At 35.0% G+C, this 22,378-nt stretch overlaps 1 protein-coding gene and 1 long non-coding RNA gene across 3 annotated transcripts in view; one reads left to right on the top strand and one right to left on the bottom strand.

Moving 5' to 3' along the window:
- Positions 1–22,378, top strand: part of NELL1 (neural EGFL like 1) — an 842,535-nt gene that overhangs the window by 630,911 nt on the left and 189,246 nt on the right. The gene's annotated exons all lie outside the window — the stretch shown is intronic.
- The window catches only part of LOC116419811, a 38,259-nt gene that overhangs the window by 8,060 nt on the left and 7,821 nt on the right, over positions 1–22,378 (bottom strand). The window contains exons 2-3 of the long non-coding RNA XR_004230115.1: positions 10,750–10,858; positions 3,473–3,610 (exon numbers count right to left, since the gene is read on the bottom strand). This is a non-coding gene — a long non-coding RNA (uncharacterized LOC116419811). The remainder of the gene's footprint in view (positions 1–3,472; positions 3,611–10,749; positions 10,859–22,378) is intronic.

The following is a 22,378-nucleotide window of genomic DNA, read 5'->3' on the forward strand; positions in this document are numbered from 1 at the left end:
ATGTTGAGTTTGAGTTGCCTAGAAGAAATCTAATTTACACAAGGCAGTTGATGCTAAAAGTCTGGAGCTAGGGAGAAAGAAAGTTGGATATATAGATCAGGGAATCAGGTGAATAGAAATGAAGATTGAACTGATAAAGAGATAATTTCATAAGATGAGATAATATATAGGAAGAAAAAGAATAGATTGTGTGTGGGGGTGTGTAAGGTGGGGCAATAAATGAATGTGACTTAAATAAAGATCTAGCAAAGGAGACTTGAAATATTCTTGAGAAAAGAGGATTAGAGCCATGTCATGAAAACTGAAAAAGGAAAGAGAATCTGAAGAAAAGAGCTATTGACAAGGTTAAAGGTTACATAGAAGTCAACAAGAATAACATCCTTCAACAATAACATTCAACAATGAATAAAGTCCTTTGATTTAGTAATTAAAACATCAATTATTTTTATGGAAATATTTTGAATTGTATAAATGCCAAACTCAAATTATAAGAGAATTTAGAAATAAGTAACAATAGGACAGCTAGGTGGTACAATGAGTACCAGTGTGAAGACACTCACTAGCTATGTGACCCTGGGCAAATCACATCACCCTCTTTGTCTCAGTTTCCTCATCTGTAAAATGAGCTGGAAAAGGAAATGGCAAATGGTTCCAGTGTCTTTGTCAAGAAATGTGACCCCCAAATGGGGTCACAAAGAATTGAACAATAACAACAAGATTGGAAATGGAAGTGGAAATCCATGACATAGTACTTAAGCCAAGGAAGAAAGAGAGGTGAAGGGAGGGAGGGAGGGAAGGAGAGAGAGGGAAAGAAAAGGAAAAGGGTCATTTTTTTTTCATGTGAGAAAAGTGAAGGAAATAATGGAGAAACATGTTTAAATACTTGGGTAGCTATTAGGGATGTGGAAAGGCAGGGCTCATTTCAGGAAATGATTATTCTTACTGTTGTAAATTACATATAATTTCACATATGAGTATATGTATATATATATATATATATATATGGATGGATATTATGCACAGACATGTAAATATACATATCCGCACATGTACATGAATGTGTACAAATACTTATCAGAATGTAGGATCATAGACTGAGACTAGAAGTGACTTTCAAGATTATCTCATCTAATTCATTCATTTTGCCACCAAGGAACGAGTCTTCAAAAGGTTAATTAGCTTGCACGATGTTATTATATTGTCAATAAACAGAATACTCTGATTTGAAGTAAGTCTTTGGATATGAAAGTTAGCCTTCTCTTCACTGGGTCGTACATGATATATCATCCTTTTGGTAGAAGCATGATTTATGCTGGTACCTTTCAATATGTAAAATATTTAAATATTTTAAATAAATATGTGTCAAGCCTGTATATCTTATATATAGAAGAAAAGTCATTTCTTTGAGGTAGGATGACTTTCGGGCCAGTTTGGTGATTTCCTACAATCTCAGACTGTTTGAGGCTTGTCTCATAGCTTGGACTTTTTTCTATTGGTCATGAAAGAACTGAAGGTTACCCAATAATCCAATGGGAAAAATTCCCATTGCTTTCTGAGTGAAACCCTTCCCTCCCCGGTTTTCCCCCTCACTGTCCCTAGTAAGCTTGAGACATTCTGCAGTCTGACAAAAGACTTAAAAACTACTCCTATTAGGCGAGAAGCTCCCCATTGTGGGTGCATAAAGAAGTGATTAGCCTAAAGTGATCCATCCAGGAGGGAAAAACTGCCTGACTCAGCTGTAAACTAGGCAGAGACAATTCTATAATGTATAGAGGTTAACTGGAGAGAAAAAATAATAACCCTCTTTTGTCTATTATGAAGCAGTATGCTGCGGTTTCTTGCAGTGTCTGAAATTACTTTATTATAGGGCCTTTTACTTGATGGGGTTATTCCGATGGTAATTTAACAGATTTGTATACTGAGGCCTGGAGAGCTTAAATATAGGCTTCTAGGATGCGGTCAACTTTGCATAAATTTTTAAACCTTGGGGTTTCTATGATTATCTTGTAACTGTGGCCCAAAAAGAGAGGCAACCTATTGTTTTACTGACCTACTGGCTTTTCACTGCAAAAAGAATTTTATTCATAAGCTTAGATTTTATTTGTTGTTGTTGTTGTTTATCACAAACCTTTATTAATAAAAAATATTTCTCTATACACATCAACTAAATCTATAGTTATTCATATATTACATAGCTTGTTGCTATAGGAATATATTATTTATAACATAAAACAAGTAAAAATAGAAAATTAAAAGGATGCAATCAAGGTAAAATGATCATATAAAATAATTTTACTTTATTCATTATACAAAAACCTTTTTGCCCTCACTAAAATATTAATTTGTTAGTGCTTTTTTTTGAAAATTTCATTTTAACCTTTTATTGAACTCTGGAATTTGAAGTTCTGGTTTTTAGGTTCAGTGTATATGTGTGTGTGGATGTGGATGTTAACCTTTCTTCACAATGTCCTTCACTTTGAACCCTACAGGGCTCAGGTTCCTCTTAAAGGGCTCCCTGATTCCAAAGAGAGGAGATGTTGGTCTTTAAAAAAATAATAATAATATAAGCTTGAATTGTGTTAAAAAAAAAAAGGGGGGGGTTTTAGAAATAATAGCTGAGAAACCTAACATTTTTAAGGTTGTAAGCAATTTTCTTACCTTGCCTCTTTTGATTTCAACTACCCTGAGAGGTGAGATTATAACTCTCTTCATTTTACCAATGAAAAAATAACAAGTTATTTTACTAATGACTAAATTGAGATGCGGACTTGTCAGAAAAATAATGTCTGAGATAGAATTGGAACCCATATCCCTGCTGATTTAAAATCCCCCATTATTTCCAATTCAATAAATAGTAATTAGACGCCTACTAGCCATAAGGCATTATATTAAGTGATAGGGATGGGGAGGTGTCTACCCCAAGGAGGTGAAGCATCCCCTGGTGTACTGAGTGAATGAAAACAACTTGTTTCAATGGTCCTGAAGGAGGCTGAAGCAAGAGCTATAGAGCATTTAAAACCAAAGCCATCCACTGCATCCTGCATCTCACTAATTGTCTTGATTTTTGTCACTTCAGTAACTCTGGAACACAGAGAGACACCAAAATTGTGTACAACTGTGTCTCACAAATCTAATTAATATAAAAGTCAAAATGTCACCTCATGAAATCATTGGTCCTCTTCTAAAACAAAGGACAAGGAGAATGTGTGTGTGTGTGTATGTGTGTGTGTATATACATTCTACTGTGAAGAATGCAAACACATTAAATAACATGCTTGCCTCCAGAGATGAAAAGGGACTCAGAAACTATCTAATATAAAATGACATTTTAAATAGAAGAAAATTGAAGTCCATTGAGCCTAAATTATTTCCCCAAATAAATCTAAGTAATTAGTATAAGATAGTAAGCCTCAAATAGCAAGTTTGCACCCTGGACCTCTGATTCTAGTGTTTGTCTCTTATGTGATAGTACCATTCAGCATTTCCAGAAGAAGTTTCACTTAGTAATATCAACCAGCATGTCATCTCTCACTATCCTTATGGAATCTTGATAATAAAAGTGCAGCCATTTCTCTTCTTTCTTCCCAATGGTCTTTGCTGTTAGACAAACCTGCAAAGTCAGAACACATTTTATAATACCCACCTACCCAATAAATGCTACTGGTTCCCATTTATTTCTAGGATAAATATAATCTTCTCTGTTTGGCTTTTAAAGCCCTTCATAGTCTGCACCCAGCCTCATTCCTGGTCTCATTATTCATTACTCTTCCCTTCTCCATACTCTAAGTTCCAACTAAACTGACCCTCTTCCTGGTCCCCACATGTGGCACTCCATAATCTCCCACCTGTGTCTTGGTACTTTCCATCTGAAACATGATGGTTTTTCTGAATTCCCCCGATTGCTAAGGTCTTCTCTGACTTGTTTAAGTTTGAACTGTCTCTTACTTATTTTTATATGTTTATAAATTGATATATTTTTTTTTAGAGATTGTTTCAATCCTTGGTGATTAGCACAGGATGGTAAGATCTTAATAAAGGTGTGTTGATTGATTGTATTCAGTAATTACTGGTTACAAATGTAGACAAGTATAATACATAAATATATAGAAACCAGATAGGAATGGTTAAAGTGCCAGTTCCTGGAATCAGGAAGACCTCAGTTAAATTTAGATGTGTGATACTGGGAAAATCACTTAACTCTATTTGCCTATTTCCTCATATGTAAAATGAACTGGAGAAGAGAATGACTAACCATTCCAACATCTTTGCCAAGTAAACTCTAAATAGGGTCACAAAGAACTGGATGTGACTGAAATGACTCAACAATTAGGTAGAGATATACATGGTTGTTAAAATATTTAATAATAGCTGAAAACTACTCTAAGACTTCTGGGACATATACATATATCCTCTTAGACTTCAGGAGTGAATATATTGCCATCTTTTAAATTCTAGAATATGTGTTTCCATTTGTGCCAACAAAGGTTTTGACATTTTAATTAGACTATCCACTTGTCTCCTCTGAGTAATATTGCTTTTGTAGAGGATTGAACCATTTAATTAATTCCACATGCCACTTGGGTAGTCGTGCTGCTGAGTGGTGGAGACCGAACAGTTTCCTTAACCCATCTATATATTGTATAAAGTATGACAACTAAAGAATACAGCTAATCATAAAAGCAGTGCTAGCAAAAAATATTGTGATTTAATCATTCATAGTCTTACAGGGTTTAAAAAAAAAAAGTCAGCTCCTGTTTTTTAGCAGAACCAAATGTAGGAGGTAGTTTGTGCCCTGGATTTTAAAGGCAGGAATGGCTTTGACACTAGCCATATAACTGTGGAATTCCTTGCTCTCTCTGAGCCTCTTTCCTTATCTATCTAATGGGGTGATGGTTTAATAATTATAATGTCTCCTATATCAAGTTGTATGAAGCTTAAATGAAACAAGATATTGTAAACTTTAACATGGGATACGCTGACTCTGCTTTCTGTTCTTATTCTTCTCACCTTCTATTCTATGGGGAGTTTATAGGTATTGTCTGGGGACAAGTCATTACCCAATAAAAGTTGTTTTTTTTTTTTATTTCAAGTTTAGTAGTGCACGAGGATAAACTGATTGCTTTTTGAGGTTGAATACATATATCAGAGTGGAAGGTCATCTCTGGGCTCACAGAAAGAATTGCCAATCCAAGAATAGTAGCAGGCAGGATGATAAGGATGATATGACTCTTACTCTATACCAGCATGGTTTGAATATTATTTTAGGATTTAAAAAAAATCAATTTTCAGCTTATTTATCATTAGAAAGGTTTTTTCCTCCTAAGATTTTTATGCATGATTACAGTTGTGTTCAAATAGGTAAAGGTAGTAGGTTTATTTATTTTTTAATCTATAGTGATACTAAGGTTCCAGCACAGTGAATTTGTTGGATTATAAAAGATATTTTAGTCTTTGTGTTATGAGGTTTTACAGTCTGTTGATTTATAAAGGATAGTGAATACCTTTCCCTCCTTTTTCTCCCTACTTTTGAGAATGCAAGATCCTAGTGAATAGGTATTGTTACATTCAGTATGTTGCATTTCCAGCTTAGTGCCTAACAAAAGGTAAGAGCTTGTTAATATATTGATTTCTCCTCCCTCTGCTTGTGACCTTTTCTTTTCTTCCCTCCTCTTCTTCCACTTTGTCATCTTCCTCTTCTTTCTTTCCTCTTTCACCAAAACAAAGAAAGCTGCTTGGAGAAGATGCTTAATAAAGGAAATAGACATTTTCATTCATTAAAGAATAGCATTTTTGGATGGTCATTTAAAATATTTGAAATAAATATATTCCTCCCAAAAAACAATTGGGCAACTAGGTGGCCAGGTTTGGAGTTAGAGAGACTCATTTTCCTGAATTCAAATCTGACCTAACATACTATCTATATGACCCTGGACAAGTCATTCGATGCTGTGTACCTCAGTTTCCTCATCTGTCAAATGAACTAGAGAAAGAAATGACAAATCATTCCAGTATCTTTGCCAAGAAGCTTTAAGTAGGATCACAAAGAGTTGGAAATGACTGAAAAATGATTGGAACAATTACAAACAAATGCCAAAATGGGTGTTGGACTTAATCATAATCTTGGCAGAATAGAGAAGCCCACAAAAGGTTAGCTGTATACTTCTGCTACAATACGTTGTTATTCAAGAGAATGAAAAATCTTGGGAAGGCTGCCATTAATGAAGACCTTCCCTTGAATGGCATCAAGACAGTACATTCATACCATCTATATGAAAATAATAAATAAAATCTTCTTCAATTCTCATTTAAGATTATAAAAAATAACCCAAGAACTTTCTTGACTTCTTAAACTTCTAAGTCTTCTATCCTTTAAATTACAAGATTACCTTCAATACGTAGAAATAAAGTCTACTACGGGAATTATAGAAGTCTTTTAGACAAACCAAACAGTGAAACAATGAAGGGGAAATTTGAGATTTGTCAAGTTTGCTTTTATGTTTGCTTTTTTTTTTTTTTATAAATAACCATCTCAGCAGCACAGCTTTTTTCTAATCCTACTTTCCTTAGAAGGGGAAAAGATCTGTGATTGGGTATAATGTCAAAAACACAGTCAAGGAAATGTCAATAATAGTCATGTGACTCAAACCAGAAGTCACTTTGGATTAAATATAGCCCTTCATCTGGATGTGAAAAATCCACTCAGTTGCACTTGTTATCTGTCAGTGGAGATTATAGAATTGCCTGTCCAAGACATCCTGAAGGTTGTCTGAATGGATTAGATCCAGTTTGCCTGAAGGCAGTAGAATAAATTGAATGACCTCTCTACGAGTTATTTGTTTGAGTGAAACTGACCATTATTTGACAGATTTGGGGCTAAATTTGACTAGTTATTGTAGCCTAGTGTAGACAGAGAATGTGATTGCTTTATTAACCCAAGATGCATGTTTGACTTAAGGTTCAATAACAGACTAATGTCCTACATTAACTGATGGTGGAATGGAATAGTGATGGAGATTGGATTTTGTTGACATAAAGAACTCCCTGGTGAGGAGTGTCCTTCTCCAAAATCAGGTTTGTCCTTGTCTGGCTGTTTATAGATTAAAAATTGCCCAGACTAGAGCACTGAGGATTTAAGTGACATTCCCAGTGTCACACAGCCAATATTATGTTAGATCCGAGACTTAAACACAGGTTTTCAGGGCTTCCAAGTTGATTTGCTATAAACTAAACCACTTCACTACAACGGTGAGATGGTGAAGTAAGAAATTTTTATGAGTGAAAAGTTTAATTTGTTAAACCAAAGAAAAACAAAACAAAATCCCGTTCTTATTAAATAAAAGAAATCTTCACTAGAACTAAAGCTAGGTCAAGGCATTTGAGGCTTTGTCCCAGGATGCCCAAATTTAACAAGCCCTGACAAAATAAACTTCATCAGGAAGGAAAAAAGTGAACCGAACACGAAGTTAACAAAAATACTTAGTTAAAATAAGAAGCTATCATATGGTTTCATTTTTTCCTGCCAGGTTTTTCAAGTCTCATATGAGTTACTCTCACATTTCCCTACTTCTCAGTGTCTTACCTAAGCAGTGACCTCATAGTGGTTCATAGTTTTCCCCATGGGCAAATGTGATTTGGAGGGTCTTTTGGTCCCAAAGCATCTCAGAAAAAATGTTCTAAGGTCACAAAGGTAGTAAATATCTGAGAAAGGATTTGAACCCATGTATTTCTAATTCCAAGTTCATCACTTTATCCACTGTGCCATCAGCTGCCCAATAGTCATTCAGGTAAACTGTCATTAAAAGTGATTCTTATTTATCCAGTAATAACTAGAATTTCAGCTAGTGTGTCATTCCTGCCCAGATATGAAAGAAAAGTGCTATAAAAATGATTGAACAGATGGGTTCAGAAAAAACCTGGGAAGACCTATATGAACTAGTGCAAAGTGAAGTGAGCAGAGCCAGGAGAAGATTGTACACAGTAATAACAATATTACACTACAGTCAACTCTGAATGATTTAAGTTTTGTAATCAAGACAATAATCCAAGACAATTTTGATGGACTTATTATTTTAAAAACCAACTGCCTACCTCAAGAGAGAGAAGTAAAGGATTTTAAGTGCAGATGAAAGTACAATTTTTTCACTTTTTTTTTGTAAAATTGCTAATATAGAAAAATTGTTCATGCTTTCATATTTGTTTGATATCACTTTTTGCCTTCTTAATAAGGAGAAGCAAAAAAAAAAAATCCTAAAAATAAATAGTACATTTCTTTAAAAGGAAAGGGTACAGGAAATACTTAAATGGTTGAGATATTGAATCCTCAGTTGTGTGAGACTGACAAACAAAGCTCCTGAACAGTGTGATATGTAATCATGGCCTATCTAAATTGTGAGTCCCAAGATAGGCTGTATGGTACAATGAGTACTGTACTGTTCTCAGAGTCTGGTTCAAATCCTACCTCTCATACTGGGAAAATAATTGAACCTCTTTAAGCCTCAGGCTTTCCATCTGTTTTTTAAAAAAAAAAAAAAGATGAGGAGAAATAACAGTACCCACCTTTCGTAGCTGCTTTAAAGATCAACTCAAGTCACTTAAATTAAAATCACTATATACCTATGAGTTACAATTAATACTTTTCTGCAAACCAGAATAAAGAAATCAGTGCTAGAAGGGAGGCTAGTATATTTTCCAGAAAAAATAGACAAAATATTCTTTGAACACCCAAGGGGGGTATTTTTCTCTCTGAAGCTTCACCAATACCTCTAAATATTTGTACTTTATTCCTTGCTACTCTATTTAGTATGTATTTTTGGTTCCTTTCAAAAAGGTTTGTGCAGACAATTCCAAATGGGTCACTTAGGCATTTGCAAGCAGATTCCCATGGTGGCAATTCAGACAAGTAATTAGTGTTTATGACTGTGAGAATCTGCAGTGATACTAATGTATTCTAGTCTTTGGAGTGACTGGATGCCACAAAGTAATGAAAGACCATTTTCCCAGCCAAATCCTCCTGGCTAGTAACTGAAAGTATCCCTGGACCAAATCCTCCTCCTCATTAAATACCATTTATTAAGTAATTATTACATACAACACTGTATAAAATGCTGAGCCAAGAAAGAAAGGCAATACTAGTCCCCATATAATGGGTCTTTATAATTTATGACTGTTCAGTGAGATACAGCTCTACCTCTCATGAAACATTTGGTTTCAGACACAGCAAGTTACCTAGTGAATACTGTTATGCCAGGGGAGAAATAACTTCAGATCTACTTTTGCCAGATAGATTTCCCAGATTAACTGTTAGCCATTTGGCTTGATGATCTTGGGTGACACAGGAAAAATGGATTCAACTATGGATCCTGTGGGAATAAGCATTCTAAGTACAGTCAATGCTTACTGATCCAACAACAACAAAAAAATGTTCATCTTGAAACTCTGGCTGTTGCTTGAGCCAGTTTGGACGTTGCACACTTTCACAGAGGCATGGGATGTAGACTCAGAAATGGAAGGAACCTTAGAGGTCATTTGATCCAACCCTGTCAGAGATCCAGAGAGGTTAATTTATTTCCTACCACAAGTCATACAGTAGTTTATAACTGGATGAATGGGATTTGAACTCACTGACTCCAAATGCATTATTCTTTCTTCTTTCCTAGCCTATATCTGCCCATGCTGCTTCTTTAGCTTTTCCCTACTTGATTGGATTTCACCAATCCTGCGGTGTTTCAGTCCAAACACGTGCCAAGACCTGGTGGTGTCATAATGGGTCAAAAAATTCCTATGGAGAGACATTGTTTTGTTTTCTCCCCAAGTCTTTCTTTTGCATTCCCTCTCATTATTAAGGCAATTAAGTGGTCTGGTAGAGCTAAAGCATAGGAAGACCTAAATCAAATTTACCTTAGATACTATCTGTGTAAATAAATTGACCTTTGTCTGCCTTAGTTTTCTCATCTGTATAATAAAGGATTTTAATAATAACATGTCTTACAATATTGCGTGGTGAGGATCAATAAGGGTATATTTGTAAAGTTCCCAGGACAGAGCCAAGCTCATAGTTTAATGAAGTATTTAATAAATATGTGTTCCCTTTCAACTCCCTTTAGCCTAGCATAAAGGAATATCCCTGATATTTCCTTAAGCAGCTCTCTCCCCTCTCCAATAATCCTGCTTTAGAAAGTTTATTTTCAGAATGAAAAGATTTATTCACCATTTCGACTTTTCAGTCAGCCACATTCATGTGACAGATACATCTTTCAATTTACTGAGGAACTATTTCTGAGCCCATATCCAAGAGATATACTTCATATAGGTCCATAAGAATGACAGAACTTAGTTAATTACCAAGTCATAGTTTAGACCCCACTATTCTTGACCGCAGGACCTTCATGGTTCTGGCTCATTTTCTGAGCTGCCTTATTGTTTCTCAACCTTCGCTGAAACCAGACATCAGAGCTTCTATGACCTGTTTATTGAAAGATGTGTAACTAAGTATAGTAATATAATTTTCCAATCAATACTCAATTGAAACCAGAAGGTAGTGCAGAAACTTGAGTTTGGCAGCAATACGTTGAGCTATCTTAGAGTCACTAAGAAAGTAAAGCTGCAGAAAACTATTTTGAGTTCCATTGATCACACATTCCAACAATGGTCCTGGAATTTGGTATAGTTTGCTATGATATTACTCTGTACAGAGAAAATATATTCAGTTCTCTAAATCCCAGTGGGTAACTCATGCCAAATTATGATCACCTTGTATAGACAGTCTATGTGGTAGTCTTCAGCCTGCAACCCAGTTCTTGCTTTTGTCCATGCTAATAGTTCTTGAATACATGAGGGTTGTTGGAAATGGGTTCATGACCTAGGCATAAAGAATGAAATTATTAATAAATTAGAGGAACACAGAATAGTTTATCTCTCAGACCTGTGGAAGGGGAAGGACTTTATGACCAAAGCAGAACTAGAGATCATTACTGATCACAAAATAGAAAATTTCGATTATACCAAACTGAAAAGTTTTTGTACAAACAACACTAATGCAGACAAGATTAGAAGGGAAGCAATAAACTGGGAAAATATTTTTACAGTCAAAGGTTCTGATAAAGGCCTCATTTCCAAAATATATAGAGAATTAACTCTAATTTATATAAAATCAAGCCATTCTCCAATTGAAAAATGGTCAAAGGATATGAACAGACAATTCTCAGATGAAGAAATTGAAACTATTTCTAGTCATATGAAAAGATGCTCCAAGTCATTATTAATCAGAGAAATGCAAATTAAGACAACTCTAAGATACCACTACACACCTGTCAGATTGGCTAAGATGACAGGAAAAAATAATGATGATTGTTGGAGGGGATGCGGGAAAACTGGGACATTGATGCATTGTTGGTGGAGTTGTGAACGAATCCAACCATTTTGGAGAGTAGTTTGGAACTATGCTCAAAAAGTTATCAAACTCTGCATACCCTTTGATCCAGCAGTGTTACTACTGGGCTTATATCCCAAAGAGATTATAAAGAAGGGAAAGGGACCTGTATGTGCACAAATGTTTGTGGCAGCCCTCTTTGTAGTGGCTAGAAACTGGAAACTGAATGGATGTCCATCAGTTGGAGAATGGCTGAATAAATTGTGGTATATGAATATTAGGGAATATTACTGTTCTGTAAGAAATGATCAACAGGATGATTTCAGAAAGGCCTGGAGAGACTTACACGAACTGATGCTGAGTGAAATGAGCAGGACCAGGAGATCATTATATACTTCAACAACAATACTAGATGATGACCAGTTCTGGTGGATCAGGCCATCCTCAGCAACGAGATCAACCAAATCATTTCCAATGGAGCAGTATTGAACTGAACTAGCTATGCCCAGAAAAACAACTCTGGGAGATGACTAAAAACCATTACATTAAATTCCCAATCCCTAATTTATGCACACATGCATTTTTGATTTCCTTCACAAGCTAATTGTACAATAATTCAGAGTCTGATTCTTTTTGTACAGCAAAATAATGTTTTGGTCATGTATACTTATTGTGTATCTAAGTTATATTTTAATATAACATCTACTGGTCATCCTGCCATCTAGGGGAGGGGGTGGGGGGGTAAGAGGTGAAAAATTGGAACAAGAGGTTTGGCAATTGTTAATGCTGTAAAGTTATCCATGAATATATCCTGTAAATAAAAGGCTATTAAATAAAAAAACAAACAAACAAACAAAAACATGAGGGTTGTTGGAATTTTGGAACTGTCTCTTTTGGTGCAGATCTGATTGCAGTCTTCCTATGACTTAGATAATTTCTTCTATCAGGCACAAATTTAATGAGTTGTGCAAGGACATAGTACATATCAGAGACAGGATTTGAATCCAGGTTTTCTTAACCATAAGCCCAATAGATTATTGATTTACAAGGCTGCTTCTACATGATAATGACTATAGGGTTGATAACTGACATGTTTATAAGCACATTTTATATAAACTCATTTCCTATTGAATTTTCATTCAGTGTAAAACTGCAGTAACAAGCATGTTAATTACTTAATAATCTTACAAAATAAGGTATAGATTTCTGACAAAAGAGAATTTTACAGATAATTTCAATTATACTTTTTTAATTTTTCAAAATACATGCAAAGGTAGTTTTTAACACTCTCCCTTGCAAAACCTTACGTTCCATATTTTTCTCCCTCCTTCCCCACTTTCCCTTTCCCCTAGATAGCAAATAATCCAATATAAGTTTAAATTTTTGCAGTTCTTCTAAACATATTTCCACATTACAAATAGATAATTTTAAATAAATGAAAAAATTATTTTAATGGCTTTGATTGAATTCTTTTATGAAGCTGCTTCCTAAATAAAGTACAATGAAAATTATTTAACATCCCTGATATTTCAATATTATCATTTTGTACATGATTATTGCGCTAGGAAAGGTTGTAGGTAGCCAAAACAAAAATTATATTGCTTGAGATATAAAGAGCCTCAGAAATTGTGTAGTCCAACTCTGATTTTACAGATGAGAAAACAGAGGCCCAGGGAGATTGTGATTTGACCAAAGATATACAGGTAATAACATCAAAAAAGAGATTTGAAACTTTTTCCTGTGATGAAACATGGTTCTTTTCACTGTATCATAATCAAGGGCATAAGATAAAAAACCCTGAAACTAATATCCCTGGAGTTACTTTCTCTAGAAAAAAAAAATATGACCTAGCTTTCTTTTGGGTCATTTAAATCTTTCCTAATTCACAGAAATTCAGAAGCAAAATGCAATTTTAGGGCACCTTAGCCATTTTTTTCATGTTATAGATGAGGAAACTGAGGCTACAAGAGGTGAATTGATCTTGCCCAAGGCCATGTTTTTAGCTAATAACAAAACCCCAATTCAAGTTCAGTTAAATTCATGTTCTTCTTTAGCTACTCACCTCAGAAATCATGGAGCCTGACTGACTTTATGCAGTCTAAGCTTTCCAGTCAAATGAAGAAGGGGGCCATCTTTGCAGGAATTTCCTCATCCTCTAGCACATCACTTTGTGTTACATTCAGCGTTTATTGACTTCCCATGACTATTGTGTGATTTTCTTCTTCTGTTAACACAATGGATCCCAGGATACGATGACCTTGTCAGCTTGTATCTAGTCTCTATTGTGTTACTTTGTTGGAGGGGTTGTAAAAGAACATCCTTCACCCTTTCAAATAAGTCTGCCAGGCAGACTGAAGGAGAGAGCTTGTCTAAGATCTACAAATCCTTAACCAACAGAGTAAAAAATTAGTGTGGGTGGGTCAAACTTTCATACATTCCTTACTCTTTCTTCCAATCTCTCATTCACATTTTGTTTTTAAATGCCCAGGATCTTGCTCAAAATTTTGCATTTATCCCAATTATTCCCATTGGGCAAGCAGTTATGGATAAGTGATTGTTGACATGAGCTAAATTGTTTGTTTTGTCTTTCTTTTTTCAAAGAATTGGAGACACTGGTAACATTAAACATGACATCTTTTAAAGCTCTAATGAGATTAAAACTGAAGTATCGGGCCTCCATGAGGTATATTAGTTTCCTCATAAGATGTCTTCTGTAATAACCTTATCTATTCAAAATAATACCACAATCCATAGAATTAATCAGGAAGGAAACATTAAGAGGCTGAGAAGTGACCAATATTCCATAAAAATGTCCCTGCTTCATTACAGTGATTTCTGCAGTTAATTGAACATCAAGGTAGTTTTGCTATTCTCAGGTGAACATAATCTTGGGGCATTATCTTTCATTATTAAGTAGAAAAAAATAGAATGACTCAGGAGAATAAAAAAGTCTCTTTGTAAACAGTAACTTTTAGTAAACAAGTAAATGTTTGGCAAATGTTCTAGCTCAATGAAATTCTCTAATAACCAGAATTTTTGGATTTGTATTTTGTTATCTGGAATTAGCATGTGACAACACTGAATCTTTCTCCTTCATCCATTCTCAGGTTTTAGCCAACTCAGTGTTCTTTAATTCATATCCCTTTGCCCACCTCTATTCCTTTGTCCTCATGATGAGAATACATCCATTCCTCACATTTTGACTTATGAGAATCTTGAACTTCCTTTAGGGTTTAGCACGAAAGCTAACTTCTGTGTGAAGACCTTGCTGTTTCCTCTGGTTACTAGTATTCTCACTCTCTTCCTCAAATCATCAAAAATTTATCAGCTTTATGACCGTGTAGTCTATCTTTTCTATGGAATGTAATCTTCTCGAATAGAGGGACAATTTTTTTCCTTTGGTTCCCAAGAATGTAGTACAATGTATTGCCTAAAATAATGTGTAATAGCTTCTTGCTCAATGGGAATGAATTGGATACTACATATAATTAGATGCTTGAATCAGTTTAACAAATTGGTTTGAAAACAACCCTATCTCATTAGTGCCATAAAACTCTTCAGGGGATGTTGTGAAACAGGTTCTATGTAAAAAAGTCATTAATTTACATTGATCATCAATTCATTGATCTTCACAACTTATATATTATGCCCATTTTACAGATGAAGCAGAAGTATAGGTTAAGTGGCTTGCCCAGAGATACACAGCTAATAAATGTCTGATGTCATTTTGAATTCATATTTTCCTAACTACATATAGTTTAAATGTTTTATTCTCTATACTATCTATCTGCCATGTTAAATATTACTGGTTTAGAATTTTATATATGTGAGGTTAGCCAGAGTTTGAGTAGATATTATTTTGAAAGCATGAAGGCTTGCCTAAGGGTTGTCACATGGTAGCAATGGTTGAAGCTAGATGGCTCAATGGATAGAGAGCTGGACCTGCAGTCAGGAAAACCTGAATTCAAATCTGGCTTAGTTGTATGTCTCTAGGCAAGTCACTTTTAACCCTATTTGCCTCAGTTTCCTCATCTGTAAATGAACTGGAGAAGAAAATTGCAAACTACTCAAATATCTTGGCCAAGAAAACCCACAGAAGAGTTGGACATGACTGAAAAATAATTGAACAACAAGAAAAACACTAGTAGTGGTTGAAATGAATATATATATTCCAGGTATGAGAGTTGTTAAATAAGGAACTGAAATTCAAAGTGCAATACTTTGGGATTTTCCTGGAGGAGACAATGTATGTAAATGTGAAGTTGAAGTCCTCATTGAGAACCTGTTGGGTCAGTAAGATCACCCCTTAAAGATAATAATTATACTTCCCCAATATGAATTACTGTCAAGAAGCCAGTTAATATGTAAAATTCCTGCTTGCTTAATTTTTTCCAGGGGTGATGAGTAGAGATTCTTGTTTTCCTGGGAGAAAGTAGCAACTAGTTTTTAGCATGCAGGATCACATTATGTGAATTGATCAGATATTGTTAGCATTTATGATTGAGAAGTTAAGAATGGTTGTACTTGGCTGGGAAGTATTCTTAGAAAAGAATGGGTAATGAAAGGTATGTTTTGGTTGATATTAATAGGATGTTAGTAGTATTAGTTAATACTAATTATTATATTACATGAATAAATGTTAGAAATGCCCAATCATTTGGGGCTGAAAGAGGGAGATCTTGATTGAGATCTTTAAACAGGCCTGAATGAAAAGCTTCCATGTATATTTAGAGGGCACGTACTCCAGAAAGCTGTCATGTGTGATAGACATGCTCATGAAACTAAAAAGTCAACTGTTTACATAAGAAGAAAAGGACTCAAAAGAGCCTGTGGGGGAGTGGGGGAGGATGGTGGTAGTGATGGTGGTGGTGTGCTGGTATTAGTGTTATTATAAAAATAAAATTTCTGATTTTATATGGCTCTGATTACTAGTATTCTCTCTCTCTTCCTCAAATCATCAATAAAATATCAGTTTTAAGACTGTGGTATTTCTAAAAATACCTTCTATCCTAATTTGAATTTTATGAAAGTACCACAAGAGAGATATTAGAGATCAATCCCCTTTTTAGATAAAGACATAGAGAGCTTAAGTGAATTACACATAGTCGCATAGCTTGCATGTCCAAGATGGCATCGTATTTAACTAGATTTTTCTAACTCTAAACTCAATACTTTATCTACTAAGCCATGCCATCTCTAGGCCTTTTCTCTTCTGGCACTTGAAAAGAGGCAGAGTTCTTTCTTCTACAGCAGGAATACAGGCTTGGGAAGTAAACCCTGAGAGTCAAAGAGAAAACACATTGCCTCTCCTGTGAAAAATTGTTCTACTTTATAAATCTTTGAATAGTGGATGACTAGAGGAACAAGAAATTATAGTTTTACAAAATACCTAACAATATCAGGAAGTGTCCAGAATTCTGTTAGATATCACTTTAAAGACTGAAGCCTACCTTGGTATTGTAAGCATGGCAACCATGATAGTATGCTCCCTATGTGCCACATGACATCAATAGCCTTGAAAGTAATTGAATGGAAAATTTGGGTCTAAGGTGATATTTTACCAGTATACTATGTGCTGTGATGAAAGGCATAAGCATCAGATATTTTTTTCTGGTGTTATTTAGCTGGATTCTGGGTTGTGCGTGGCTCTGTGCTTCTGATTTGGAATTATATTGCCAGGAGTAGAAGGAAGAGGAGAACTGCTAATACCTGAGAGCTTTTTAAACTTTTTTCCATTTTTCTTTTTAACATGAGAAATTTTAATATGATCCCAGATATAGTTATGTAAAATAGGTAGACAAATTAAACATTTACTGATAAGAAATCAAAATTTTTCAAGCCCCACATTCAGTTGTGCAACTCCACATAGGTTTGCAATTCACAGTTTAAGAAGTTTTACCCTGTATTGCTGGAAAATGGCAAAGAGAATCTTCCTAATATGTGCATGGCTTCGACAATTTTATCTTCTGATACAAATGGTACCTTTTTAATTAATGAAGAGCTAGGGATAGGATAATCCTCTGTTTCAGTAGAGCAGGGATTACAATTTTAGGGTATCTTGGACCCCTTTGGCAGGCTAGTGACATTTATGGATCTTTGCTCACATTATTGTTTTTAAATAATTAAGGGAAATTATTACTTTGAGTTAGAGGTTAGTGAAAATAACATCATATTTTCCCCACCCAAATCCAGGGAATCCCTGATATATCTCCATAGGTGGATATGTCCATAAACCCAGTTTCAGGACTGTTATTTTAGGAAGACCTTGGATTTTATATCATGGGACTTTCCTTGCAGTACCATGATGTATCTGTGCATTGCTAGGATGCAGATGGTAAATCCCATTGGCATCGAATGGCTATTTCCCTAGTGATTTGAAACATGTATACTTGGTAATACAGCTCTGGCATGTATATGTCTGAATATAGAGATTTTAGAGAACGTTCTGAAATAACTAGCATTTAGCTTATTAATATGTTAATATTAGTTACTAATCATCCTAATTAGTTCCTAATATGTAACTGTGACTCGCATGTAGTCTGGTGTGCTATTTTGCATATGCTATAGATATAAAAACAAAAATGAAATAGTTCTTATCCTCAAAGTAGTTTATATTCTAGTGGAGGGAATACCATGTACAAAAGATAAATAAGAGATAATTTGAAGGAGGAAAGAGAATTTTACCTGATGCAATGAGATCTTTTTTTTTTCTTTTTTTTTTTTCTTTTGCCTAAGTGATGACTCCTTTGAGAAGCAGAGACAAGAAGGAAGGGCATTCAAGGCAAGGAAGACAACATGAATAAATGCATAGAGGTGGGAGAAGAAACAATAGTTCAGACAGGCTAGTGAAATACAGTTGGGAAGATAGATAGGAAGCAGGTGATAGAGGGCTTAAATACCAGAAATTGTATGGTTCATTATCCTAGAGGGGGAGTAAGCATTTATATAACATTTACTGTGTACTGGACACTGTGGTAAGAATTTTTACACATTTTCTCTCTTTTGATCCTTATAATACTTCAAAATTAAATGTTGTTATCTCCGTTTTACAATGGATAAAAACGGGAGTAACCATATATAAAATGACTTATCTAATATCATGTAGTTGAAGCTGGATTTTAATTCAGGTCTTCTGCCTCCAGACCCAGCACTCTATCCTTTGCACTACCAGCTGCCTCTGGAGTTAAAGGGGAAAGCAATGAGGATTTTTTAGTAGAGAAACATGCTCAGATTTCCTACTCAACAGTAGAGAGAACCTTTCTCTCTTCATTTCTCATTTCTCTCTGCTTTTCCAATATTAGTGTGTCTCTTGCTAGGTAGCATAGTGAATAGGATGCTATACTTTGGATCAGGAATATCCGAATTTAACTTTGACTCTAGATGCTCAGTCTTGTGACCAAGGACAAGTCATTAAATAACTTTCAGCCTCATTTTTCTCATCGTCACCCTCACCAAGACGTTGTAAGGATAAAATACAATGGTATTTGTTAAGAGCTTTGCAAACAATAACTGCTGGCTATAATATTATCACCTCTAGTCACTGATTTGAACTCCTTCCCTACTCTTTCCTATCTTACTCCTCTCTCTGCTACTGTGTTCCTTTTTTCTTTTCTCTAGCCTTCATCTTCTGCTGGTTTATGTACTTTCAGCAAGAGTGGTTTGATTGTTCTAATGATCACCAGTCATTGATAGTAGGACAGCAGAGCAGAGCAGAATTTGCTCATCACTTTTATATCTTTTGCTCTTCTTGGTTATTTATTTATTTATTTTTTTGCTTGAGATCATTGAGAGCAGCTTCTTCACTGAAAGAATCATTTCTCTTATTATATTTATTTACTTTCAGATTTGGTGATATTTGTTGCTCAGTGTCTGACTTCTAAATAATGGAGGTGTTACTATATTGCTTCACAAAGTGGGTCATAAACTGGAATCTTTTATCATTACCCACTAGTATGAAATTCACTTAATTACAAAAATGCCACAAATGAGGAGTACTATGGGACACTGGGGTTGAACCACAAATCAGTGTTGATCAGAGTTTTTGTAGAGACTGATCTCCTGAGAAAATGAAACTGAAGCTGGACCTTTAAAAATAGGAGGGATTTATTAAATGAAGGGCAGGGAGCAAGAACTAAGGGATCAATGGAAGGAATATGGTGTAAGAGAGAAATTTTGATGGAGGTTAATGACAGAGAATTTAGTGAGTTCCTTGATCTATCACTATGTGACATTTGTCAGGTTTCTTAACTTATAATGATATTTCTTCATTGGGCAGAGGATGTGAATTAGGCATGTGATTTCATCAATATATGAACCCTATCATACATATACATGTACATTTCTTCCTCCTTGAATCTAATGCAAATCAACAATTTGTGAGGGCCATTTCTAGTTGTCAGATCTATATCCTGACCCTGGACTCAGAAAGACTGACTTTGCACAGCCCTCCCTGGCTTAAATCCAACTCTCTTGCATTTCATAGCACTTCCCTGACATTAGGATGCTCTTCAAGAATGAAAAAATACTTTTAATTTGTAGTTGCCTGTGGTGAGACACTTAGTGTGTATCAAAAGAATGACTCAATCCCCCATCTCACTGACTCCATCTCTATCCAAATTGTGCCTTCTCACACTTAAGTTGGTGTTAAAAAATGAATAGAAAAATGAGCACATGAATTATATTATTGCTTGTTATTGATATAAAATGTAATATAGTTGCTAGGTTTTAGAGTTTGAACTTGAATCCGTTTTCCTTTGCTCCAGGTCAGCAATCTATCCAATAAAATTGTGTCATATATAATACTTGAAGGTTTGCAAAGCCCTTCATATGCATTAGATCAGCTGATCCTTGTAGGAGTTCTAATGTTACTTTTCATTTTTTCACCTTTTATTCTGTCACTATTATGTGAAGAATTTAATAGTTTCTGACCATTTTGAGTTAGGAAATTGAGATCCAGAGAGGCAAGTGATTGAACCAAGACTCCCATTCAGGTCTCTGGAGTACCAGTCCCCAGCTCACTGCCCTAGACAAGGTTCCTCCTATCAAATAAGCTTCCTGTGGTGGCTGCTGCTTCCGAGATTATAAATGATCATATTTTGAGAAATTGGAGCTTACAGCTTTCAAAACTAACATTAGCACAAGAATGAGAGAGGCAACGTTGTAGATGAGATATAGCCAAAAATACAGAAAGAAACATAACAAGCAGGCATTAGAAACCAGGGGCCCAGCGGCTGTGAGTGGGGAGAAAATAGTCATTAATCAGATATGCCAGCAAAAAAGGATCATATGTTTTGACTTTGAAAATAGGCAAGGAAAGGTCAAATGTGTGTTTTTGCTGGATCTCCTTGGCCAGAAGTCCTTTGAATTTTTCTAATTCAATAAAACACTAACTAAAAGATATTAAATTCTGTTGATGGCACTTTCAGGAATAAAGGTGTTAGTCCAATACAAATGAGAACATGATACTTATGCTACCCTTAAAATGAACCAGGTTTTTGGTTTCTTTGTTTTTTTTTTTTTTTAATAGATCTATTCTTCCTTGATGTTCCCATCTGTAAAATGGGCATAATTTCCGCTTTGAAGGTCAATTAATTTACATGTGAAAACTACTCAATTATGTACAAGATAAGCTTCTTAAGAATGAGAACTTGCTTTTTTACCTTTGAAGAATCATCAATTGTTGAACAATAACCGACACAGAGAGAGAACTCAATAAATGCATGTAGATCAAGTGCATGCACTTTTTCAAGACTTCTTGGATTGTAATCAATAGATTGCTAGAATACCAGTCCATAGATTTGCATATTAGTCTCAGTTGTCCAACTAATTTGTTTTGTAATCTTGACTAACCTTTAACTTCCCCCACTTTTCCTATCTATAAAATGAATTTAATTGATTTATTCACATGGTTGTGGAGAAGCTCAACTGAGATAATGAAGGAGAAAGTGCTTTAAAGTGTATAAAGCTCTAGGAAATACAAAGATTGGGAGGATGCTGAAGCTCAGATAACCCACTCCATTGTGGAGGACCCAGCAATTGAATTGAAATCAACAGCATTGAAATTTAGATGAAGATTTCCCTTGAGATTAAATTACCAGCTTGTATTCTGTATGTCTCCAAGGCAGGTCTCAGAAATACCATCTATAAAAAAAGATTGTTATTAAAAGCTGGCTCTTGTACAAGTTTTATCATTTTATTGTTTGATTTTTTTTTTGACTTGTGTTCCCCATGTGATACTGCTACATTTTGACTTGGCAATCTCCCTTTCTTATCTCAATTGGAAAGAGCCTGGTGGAAGCCCAGAGTAAATTACTAATGCTTTGTGTGTATGAATGCATATATGTGTATTGAGAGAATCTAATGGAATTAAAAGCAAAAACATGTGTATATCCTTTTGTGAATAAATATATATGTTATTAAGCTTTCTTAGTTTGAAACTGCACAGGCTTTTGTAGGTATACACTATATACATGTTTATGTGCATGCATGTGTCTATAATCATATTGTGTATAGAATATACATTTGTGTGTACATGGATATGTAAAGGCATGGATAGATAATTATCTTTTACATCTACTTATTTGTTTATATGTTGAAATACCTCGCCGAAAAGCATGTAAAATCATAAATGGTCAGATTGTGTTTTTTTTTCCCCCCTCAGTAGGATTATATTTAAAAATAGAGGATAAATTGGAGATTATCAAGTCCAATCCCCTCATTTTATAGGTGAGAAAATTGAGACACAAAGAGGTATATTGACACCCCCAGGGTCATGTAGCTAATAAGCAGCTGAGTTAGATTTTAAGTTCAGGCACATCCTATTTTTTATTCCCTGCACTCTGCTGCTTGCTACTCCTTTTAAATTATCTTTGAATCCCCAATTTCTAGCAAAATGTTTTGCTCATATTAGATGCTCGATAATTTCCCGTAGGATTGGACAGCTTTCAAGATAATAGATTTAGAATAGAAGGGTCCTTAGAGGTCATGTGGTCCAATTCTCTTATTTTATCA

This window comes from Sarcophilus harrisii, chromosome 6 (genome assembly GCF_902635505.1).
Source record: "Sarcophilus harrisii chromosome 6, mSarHar1.11, whole genome shotgun sequence".
Classification (NCBI taxonomy): Eukaryota; Metazoa; Chordata; class Mammalia; order Dasyuromorphia; family Dasyuridae; genus Sarcophilus; species Sarcophilus harrisii.